Source organism: Panulirus ornatus, chromosome 2 (genome assembly GCF_036320965.1).
Source record: "Panulirus ornatus isolate Po-2019 chromosome 2, ASM3632096v1, whole genome shotgun sequence".
NCBI lineage: Eukaryota > Metazoa > Arthropoda > Malacostraca > Decapoda > Palinuridae > Panulirus > Panulirus ornatus.
In genome coordinates this window covers 21,837,564-21,848,189 of record NC_092225.1, presented here as the reverse complement: position 1 = coordinate 21,848,189, position 10,626 = coordinate 21,837,564, and the positions used below count along the sequence as shown (strand labels likewise).

Here is a 10,626-nt window from a genome sequence, read left to right as displayed (position 1 = left end):
GGAAACTGATAGTAACTTATCATATATACGTACATGTATTTGGCAGAAGCATGAACAAGATGTATATTGTATCATTAAGAGATTACATTGGAATGACTCTGTGATTAGAAAATCATCTTGGGAATGCAAGATTTTTTTGTCTATCTCTTTTTCCAACAATTGCATATTGTACGTAAAGTTTAGAGAGAAGGGAAAAACGCCAAAAGACATGGCAAGGAGCACAACCAGACTCAGTGAAGAGTAACAGGGTAATGCATTACTCCTTCTTACTGTTAGTAACAAATGACATCATCATAATTCTCGTTAGACATAATGCGAAATAAAGAATACAGAAAGTGCTATCTGTACCATGAATGACATGAACTGAACACGCCAAAGGTTGTGATGGTCGGCACGACTGGAGAGAATGAACGAAGGAAGAATTTTTGAAATAACATCGATCCAATTGTACTGATAGAAGGAGGCCAGCAGGACGTCCTGGATGTAAGAACGGAATATAATTCTGGAAAACTGGAAGGACTCTGCAAAGATGGAGTGAGCACATGTAAAAGTGTGTGTGTGTGTGTGTGTGTGTGTGTGTGTGTGTTCAAGGGTCCTTACATCATATGGAAGCGACTAGTGCGAGCAACTGCAGCGGATCACTTGAGAAATGACGCGAGACAGAAACATTCCAACAGGGGCAGCAAAAAGACACGTCGGATCATGTACCAAGTTTAATAGACACATCATTACAGGACGGGTGGGAATAACAGGAAGACAGAGGAGGATACATCTGTCCCATGAGCGGGTGAGGGAACACAGCCAACCCCTTGGAATGAGGAGGACCACCTTGGGGTGGCTGTGTTCCTCGAAGAGGGTGGTTCCTCCTCCCTACACTGGGTCTGCCACTGCGGGGTCTGGTGTTCACGTTGCCCTCCCTCCTCCACCGTTTTATCCACCTGCTCACAGTCGTCACGCTGCTGCCCGTTTTCCTGGCGATGGTGCGCAGGGAGCAGCCGCGCATCCACATCCATATGAACACTATGCGATCGTCAACCCCAGTTAAGCGAAATGTCCGACGTCGCTCCATTGTTCTGTGTAAGACTGACTGTCAGTGCGTCTCTCACTCTGCCCCTGTGTTTGTTAAGCAGTTTTCTTTAAAGGAACAACAAAGCCTTATGAAATTTCTTAATCAACCTCTACCATTTTGCTAGATCTATATACCATGTGTCTGTTAACAAGAGAAGTTATAAGACTTGCAGATGAGCCTTGTTGTCGTCATCTGGACTCCTAACTATTTATATATCTTGGTTGTTCGATATCTAAGAAGACACAGTGAAGTCACCAGATCCATTCATAATGTATCATGTCAATTACTAATGAAAATTATTATACATCGACATGTGACACCGAAGATGAATGAGAAGTGATACACACACACACACACACACACACACACACACACACACACACACACACACACATACTCACATGCACACACACACACACACACACACGCACACACACACACACACTCACACACACACACACATATTCACACACATACACACACACACACACACACACACACACACACACACACACATACTTACACACACACACACACACACACACACACACACACACACACACACGACAAGTGAAGATCCACCTATGACGAGAGTGTAATATCACTGGGAGTTACAGAACTCCTCCCTTTAAAGGAGTCTACATTTCCCAGCTGCTGGAAGTTAGCTCACTCTAGGGTTGTAATTACTATCAAAAGCACATCACCCTCACCATAAGCAGATTCAAGACCATTTCCGATGAGAATATAAGGATTCAAGGTGATGAGCATCATTTGTATGCCATATTCAGATATCATGATCTTGTTTTTCCTCATATAATCTACTCAAGAAAAATTTCTTTTCTGTGGAATTTATTTTGACAAGTTTGATCATCATGGCAATGAGGTTGTAGATGACAATCATGCAGGACATATATAGCTAAGACCAGTATTTCATTTTAGAATTAGTATATTTCTTTAACCTTAGGTTCCAAGTTAATCTCAAATGCGATTTTTTCAACTCCTGTGTAACACCAGATATTTCAAGACTTTTTGTACTGTCTGTCTGTATATCAATGCATCATCTCTATGAGCTAAGTGGATCATGTTCAGCTCTGCATGGACACACCCGAGTTCGAATCCAGGGCACAGCAATCCAGGGCACAGCAATTGGTCTACAGTCAGCCATTCATCCACCTAGCGGGGCTGGTCGATGAATGGGTACCTGCCTTGAGCTGGGGTATTTGGTGTGTGTTTGTGTGTGTGTGTGTGTGTGTAAAGGTGTGTGTGTGTGTGTGTGTGTGTGTAGAGACGGGAAGAGAAGCCATGGTACATACGTATAAGGTTAAGAGATGAGGGGCAACATTTGTGTGGAAAACTCTCTCTTTCTCTCTCCCTCATCGTAACACACAAATAGTATTCTCACAGTAGCACGACTCGGGAGGGTTTGTGGTGGCAGCGCAGTGAGGCAACACCACAGTGTCTGCCAAAGTTCCCCTTCCTTCCTGGCTGGCTCAGTTTTACTGTATTTTTCTTCTTAAAGAGAAAGTGGGTTGTTCGTGTTCAGTCCAGAATCACACACGTCCTCCATCTTACACGGTTAACACTCGTCAACATGCATATCACACATAACCCTCTATATCTTCACTGTAAATATTTTCTACAGTGAATGCTAGGCGTTAGCTGTGCATAAAAGAGAAAATCTTGGCTGAGATAAAGACAATTCAAGAGATGGGTCTCCATACATTTTGAACTCTTTCCGTAGAGAGTACAAATAAGTACAGTGCTTGCACGCACACACACACACACACACGCACACAAAAATAAAAACACACAGTTGCATAAACTGATGAATGCACAAAAGCACAAAAAAAAGCTAACTTGCAAACGTATATATAATAATAATCATAATCAAACCCTCCCAAAAAAATTAAACTGAAGCACAAATCATTACAAACGTATAAAAGCACACACAAACCCAGGCATAAACACGGGTGCAAAAGACTCGGAGAGAGAGAGAGAGAGAGAGAGAGAGAGAGAGAGAGAGAGAGAGAGAGGAACGGATAGCCCCTTCCCTCAGTGTTTATCCTCGACACTGTAACACCAGGACGACAGAAGCGCAAGCAAACAACGGACAAGCAAACCACCTCTAGAGACCACTTCAGGCTGTACCTTGGAGCGGGCTCCAGGCAGCAGGAGGAGCAGTGTGTCTACTGAACGGAGGACACATCCAGCCGAGGGTATTTATAAGCCTGGACCCACTCGCGCATGGGGGCGGACCTGCCCGCCTCTCTGGCAGAACCAGGAGGGCTGATATGTCGCGTCTGTTTAGGATGGTGCGCGGTGAATGTTCATTGGTGGGAGGGTTATGTATCTATCCCTCTGTATATTTCGATGTTTATTTTGTAGTTGGGAAAAGAGACGTTCCTTTTCTCAGTTGTATTAACAATATGTTGTATCATTATTTCATTTACAATATATATATATATATATATATATATATATATATATATATATATATATATATATATATATATATATATATATATATATATATATATTCCTATGAGTCCACGGGGAAAATGAAACACGAAAAGTTCCCAAGTGCACTTTCGTGTAATAATCACATCATCAGGGGAGACACGAGAGAGGAATATAACAGTCAGTTGATATACATCTAAGAGACGAAGCTAGGACGCCATTTGGTAAACATGTGACTGTCCAAATGGCGTCCTAGCTTCGTCTCTTCGATGTATATCAACTGACTGTTATATTCCTCTCTTGTGTCTCCCCTGATGATGTGATTATTACACGAAAGTGCACTTGGAAACTTTTCGCGTTTCATTTTCCCTGTGGACTCATAGGAATATCTTGATAACGCGCAAAATTGTGATCCTTTCCAATATATATATATATATATATATATATATATATATATATATATATATATATATATATATATATATATGAACTCGTAGACCACGAGGAAATATCAAAGGAAGAAAGTTTGCTCAATCGCTTTCGTGTATTTCAACACATTCAAGAAGCAAATATCAACACATCACAGAAGGAGGAAAAATATACAGAGAAACTAGTAGATATTCAGAGGATCACATGTGACGCGGTGCTGCAGCAGGCAGTGAGGGTGGTATGATAACGCGCGTGAGTTCAGAGGACACTAAGGTAACCCAATCCCAACCCTCCTTCCACTCAGGTCACTACGGGTGTGTCAGGTCATCAACTTTCTTTCTTGTACAAGTCACTCGTTTGATAACTCTATAAACCACACGAAGTTGTCGTTTTATAAGACGCGTCGACGCAGCCAACGCAGCCCTGAACCATAAGGTCACGTAGTCTTGAGGCGAAATGACATCTCGCCTCATCCCACCCAGAAATGAAAGTAAGGACACAGCAGACATTCAGCAATCACCAGCTCCTGTTTTACTCTTCAAAAGAAAGAACAGAGTAGGGGTGTAAGTGAGGATTTTTTAATTCCTTCCATAGCTCAGTCTTCTGCTCTTAACGGCACCTCGCTAACGTAGGAAATGGCGAATATTTGTACTGAAAAGCATGAAAAAGATGGAAACTGTTTACCACTGGACCCTGGGGATATGAGCTTACGACCATGTGCTGGTTGGCTAGTGTGCTATCCATTCGACTACGAGGCGACAGAAGCTCTCCATCTGACACTAACCAATGGACCATGAGATCCCCCCGTCACATCCCTTAACCTGTGAAGGTTAAGAGACGTCCGAACCCACGCAAGCCGTAGGGAACACTACGATCAGTCTCAGAGCACTGCTTATCATGCCTCTGGTCGCGTGAGGAGGCTCTTGGGGAGGCTTCTGACAAAATATTTGTCGCATCGGGTAGCTCGGGAGGCTTCGGGGGAGCTCCTAGTTGTGAGTATCACTCTGGGCAGCTGGAGAGGCTTCGGGGGAGCTCCTGGCAGTAAGGTTTGACCGTGGAATGGCTGGAGAGGATGTTAGGGAGAATCCAGGTTGTAGTATGTAAACAGTGCAGGGGTCTTGTTGCCTCGAGAGGTGCTGGGCCAGCAGGCAGGCGCCACCATACCCCGCACAGTGTAGGGGGATGGAGAGGGTGCGCCTGGTGGGTAGCGGGTAAAGGCGAGGAGTTGTTGATGACGTCCACCCGACATAAAAGGACAGTCGCTCGTCTGGCTGCTCATCCCCTATCCACCCTGTTGGCTACAGTATATTGCACTGCATTACACTACACTACACTGTACTACACTATACTACATTGCACTTTACTACACTGCACTACATTACACTACATTACATTACACTAACTTACAATACATATCACTCCACCACACCTACATTGCACTAACCTGCACTACACTACACTACACTACATAACACTATACTACACTACACTACACTATACTACACTATACTTCGAAGCCAAGATGGTGGAACGATGAAGTAGAGAAGTGTATGTTCGTTGGTTGTTTGGGCTTTAGGCCTATCAACTGCTAGGGGTCATTAAGGCCTTCAACGTAAGCTGCCACATTCACCAACCGAAATATCTTTAACACCTTCTTCAAGTTTTAAAGATAATTCCAAGACCACATACACACTCTCTCACTATGCATGTGAGGCATGAGTGCATGTTGTTTAAGAAATGAGTTCTTAAGAAACTCAAAAAGACCAATAAATTGAGGCAAATTAAGTTAACTTCCACTGAAGTATTGAGAAATTTATACGATAAAGTAAACCTCAGTATGAAGACAATATTGTCGACATTGGCAAAAGAGACTTTCAGTCGTTATCTGATTATGTTAGAAGCAAGGGGAGTCATTTCCCAGCCATTGGGGTCCATTATTTATGTTAATACCGTCAGACTTAAGACTTATTGATCCCTGACTTCCCACCGGCAGGCCAACACTTCTCCTAACCTGCTTGAGATACTCGTTCATTTCGCTTCGACACAGTTCCAGTTCAGTATCAAGGAATATGATTTCAGCGTATTTGAAGGTTCATATATTTGAAAGCTGATCTATTGTTCATTTTCCTGTAGGAGTAATACCACAAGAGACATGAAAAGTATGATTTTTCATCTCTAAGAGGAATAAAGTTTTAATTTGAATGATTTTAGAAAATAATAGTATCACTGGGTGGGACTTGTCATTGCATCCGCCTTCTCGTAGCGAGTTATGTATGACTTTAACGAGATATTGTGAAGATCAGCGAAGAGCAGCATGTAATATACACATTTCCCTTTCACTTGTCCTCCACAAATATGGTATAGAGCTAAGGGGGTTAGAAATCACCATGCGATATGCATGCTCACTTGCCAGTGGCCGCCTATTCTCTGGTCATGAGAACTTTAAGCTTATGGTGTCGCATGAAGATGAATGTACATATACTGAATTGAATGTCTGTCTGGGTTGCATGTACTTGATCTAGAACTGAACCTTGAATAAAAGGGAAAGCTTCGAGCTATCAGTTCACTCAGTGTCTGTTTTCCTGGCGCTACCTCGCTGAGGCAAGGGTTAGTTATTCTGTTTCCTGTGGGTCGGGGTTTCGACAGGAATGGATGAAGGCAAGCAAATATATATATATATATATATATATATATATATATATATATATATATATATATATATATATATATATATATATATATATATGGATATAGTGCATGTGAGTGCGCACTTCTATATCACATACAAACCTCCAACAGCCAGGATCAAACACGGGACCCCTGGGTAGCACTCCCACATGCCAAGCAGGGGTCCTGGGTTCGACCCTGGCTGTTGGAGGTTTGTATGTTATATAGAAGACATACTAAGGACAATCGCATGTTTACCAAATGGGGTCCTAGCTTCGTCTCTTCGATGTATATCAACTGACTTATATTTCTCTCTTGTGTCTCCCCTGATGATGTGATTATTACACGAAAGTGCACTTGGGAACTTATCGCGTTTTATTTTCCCCCGTGGACTCATAGGAATGCACTGTATATATATATGTATATATATATATATATATATATATATATATATATATATATATATATATATATATATATATATATATATATATATATATATCTTCCATTGTTCTCACCTTTTTCCATTCTGTACTCAGTCTCTCCTGGTACTTCCTCATACAGGTCTCCTTCCCAAGCTCACTTACTCTCACCACCCTCTTCACCCCAACATTCACTCTTCTTTTCTGAAAACCCATACAAATCTTCACCTTAGCCTCCACAAGATAATGATCAGACATCCCTCCAGTTGCACCTCTCAGCACATTAACATCCAAAAGTCTCTCTTTCGCACGCCTGTCAATTAACACGTAATCCAATAACGCTCTCTGGCCATCTCTCCTACTTACATAAGTATACTTATGTGGGGGAGGAATGGGATGTATTTAGGGAATCAGTGATGGATTGCGCAAAAGATGCTTGTGGCATGAGAAGAGTGGGAGGTGGGTTGATTAGAAAAGGTAGTGAGTGGTGGGATGAAGAAGTAAGAGTATTAGTGAAAGAGAAGAGAGAGGCATTTGGACGATTTTTGCAGGGAAAAAAATGCAATTGAGTGGGAGATGTATAAAAGAAAGAGACAGGAGGTCAAGAGAAAGGTACAAGAGGTGAAAAAAAGGGCAAATGAGAGTTGGGGTGAGAGAGTATCATTAAATTTTAGGGAGAATAAAAAGATGTTCTGGAAGGAGGTAAATAAAGTGCGTAAGACAAGGGAGCAAATGGGAACTTCAGTGAAGGGCGCAAATGGGGAGGTGATAACAAGTAGTGGTGATGTGAGAAGGAGATGGAGTGAGTATTTTGAAGGTTTATTGAATGTGTTTGATGATAGAGTGGCAGATATAGGGTGTTTTGGTCGAGGTGGTGTGCAAAGTGAGAGGGTTAGGGAAAATGATTTGGTAAACAGAGAAGAGGTAGTGAAAGCTTTGCGGAAGATGAAAGCCGGCAAGGCAGCAGGTTTGGATGGTATTGCAGTGGAATTTATTAAAAAAGGGGGTGACTGTATTGTTGACTGGTTGGTAAGGTTATTTAATGTATGTATGACTCATGGTGAGGTGCCTGAGGATTGGCGGAATGCGTGCATAGTGCCATTGTACAAAGGCAAAGGGGATAAGAGTGAGTGCTCAAATTACAGAGGTATAAGTTTGTTGAGTATTCCTGGTAAATTATATGGGAAGGTATTGATTGAGAGGGTGAAGGCATGTACAGAGCATCAGATTGGGGAAGAGCAGTGTGGTTTCAGAAGTGGTAGAGGATGTGTTCATCAGGTGTTTGCTTTGAAGAATGTATGTGAGAAATACTTAGAAAAGCAAATGGATTTGTATGTAGCATTTATGGGTCTGGAGAAGGCATATGATAGAGTTGATAGAGATGCTCTGTGGAAGGTATTAAGAATATATGGTGTGGGAGGCAAGTTGTTAGAAGCAGTGAAAAGTTTTTATCGAGGATGTAAGGCATGTGTACGTGTAGGAAGAGAGGAAAGTGATTGGTTCTCAGTGAATGTAGGTTTGCGGCAGGGGTGTGTGATGTCTCCATGGTTGTTTAATTTGTTTATGGATGGGGTTGTTAGGGAGGTAAATGTAAGAGTTTTGGAAAGAGGGGCAAGTATGAAGTCTGTTGGGGATGAGAGAGCTTGGGAAGTGAGTCAGTTGTTGTTCGCTGATGATACAGCGCTGGTGGCTGATTCATGTGAGAAACTGCAGAAGCTGGTGACTGAGTTTGGTAAAGTGTGTGGAAGAAGAAAGTTAAGAGTAAATGTGAATAAGAGCAAGGTTATTAGGTACAGTAGGGTTGAGGGTCAAGTCAATTGGGAGGTGAGTTTGAATGGAGAAAAACTGGAGGAAGTGAAGTGTTTTAGATATCTGGGAGTGGATCTGGCAGCGGATGGAACCATGGAAGAGGAAGTGGATCATAGGGTGGGGGAGGGGGCGAAAATTCTGGGGGCCTTGAAGAATGTGTGGAGGTCGAGAACATTATCTCGGAAAGCAAAAATGGGTATGTTTGAAGGAATAGTGGTTCCAACAATGTTGTATGGTTGCGAGGCGTGGGCTATGGATAGAGTTGTGCGCAGGAGGATGGATGTGCTGGAAATGAGATGTTTGAGGACAATGTGTGATGTGAGGTGGTTTGATCGAGTAAGTAATGTAAGGGTAAGAGAGATGTGTGGAAATAAAAAGAGCGTGGTTGAGAGAGCAGAAGAGGGTGTTTTGAAGTGGTTTGGGCACATGGAGAGAATGAGTGAGGAAAGATTGACCAAGAGGATATATGTGTCGGAGGTGGAGGGGACGAGGAGAAGAGGGAGACCAAATTGGAGGTGGAAAGATGGAGTGAAAAAGATTTTGTGTGATCGGGGCCTGAACATGCAGGAGGGTGAAAGGAGGGCAAGGAAGAGAGTGAATTGGAGCGATGTGGTATACCGGGGTTGACGTGCTGTCAGTGGATTGAATCAAGGCATGTGAAGCGTCTGGGGTAAACCATGGAAAGCTGTGTAGGTATGTATATTTGCGTGTGTGGACGTATGTATATACATGTGTATGGGGGTGGGTTGGGCCATTTCTTTCGTTTGTTTCCTTGCGCTACCTCGCAAACGCGGGAGACAGCGACAAAGTATAATAATAATAATAAAAAAAAAAAAAAAATATATATATATATATATATATATATATATGTATATATATATATATATATATATATATATATATATATATATATATATATATATATATATATATATATATATATATATATATATATATATATATATATGTATATATATATATATATATATATATATTTTTTTTTTTCTTTAAACTATTCGCCATTTCCCGCGTTAACGAGGTAGCGTTAAGAACAGAGGACTGGGCCTTTTTTGGAATATCCTCACCTGGCCCCCTCTGTTCCTTCTTTGGAAAATTAAAAAAAAAAAAACTAGAGGGGAGGATTTCCAGCCCCCCCGCTCCCTCCCCTTTTAGGTCGCCTTCTACGACACGCAGGGAATACGTGGGAAGTATTCTTAATCCCCTATCCCCAGGGATATGATATATATATATATATATATATATATATATATATATATATATATATATATATATATATATATATATATATATATATATATATATATATATATATATATATATATATATATATATATATATATATATATATATATATATATATATATATATATATATATATATATATATATATATATATATATATATATATATATATATATATATATATATATATATATATATATATATATATATATATATATATATATATATATATATATATATATATATATATATATATATATATATATATATATATATATATATATATATATATATATATATATATATATATATATATATATATATATATATATATATATATATATATATATATATATATATATATATATATATATATATATATATATATATATATATATATATATATATATATATATATATATATATATATATATATATATATATATATATATATATATATATATATATATATATATATATATATATATATATATATATATATATATATAT

At 39.8% G+C, this 10,626-nt stretch overlaps 1 long non-coding RNA gene across 1 annotated transcript; it reads right to left on the bottom strand.

Annotated features, from left to right (window-relative positions):
* Positions 1-698: 698 nt before the first annotated feature.
* On the bottom strand, positions 699-3,327 carry LOC139752639 (uncharacterized). The gene is made up of 2 exons (XR_011713547.1): positions 3,218-3,327; positions 699-1,073 (listed from the first exon to the last, which is right to left on the bottom strand). It is a non-coding gene; the product is annotated as an uncharacterized lncRNA (long non-coding RNA).
* Positions 3,328-10,626: the final 7,299 nt, after the last annotated feature.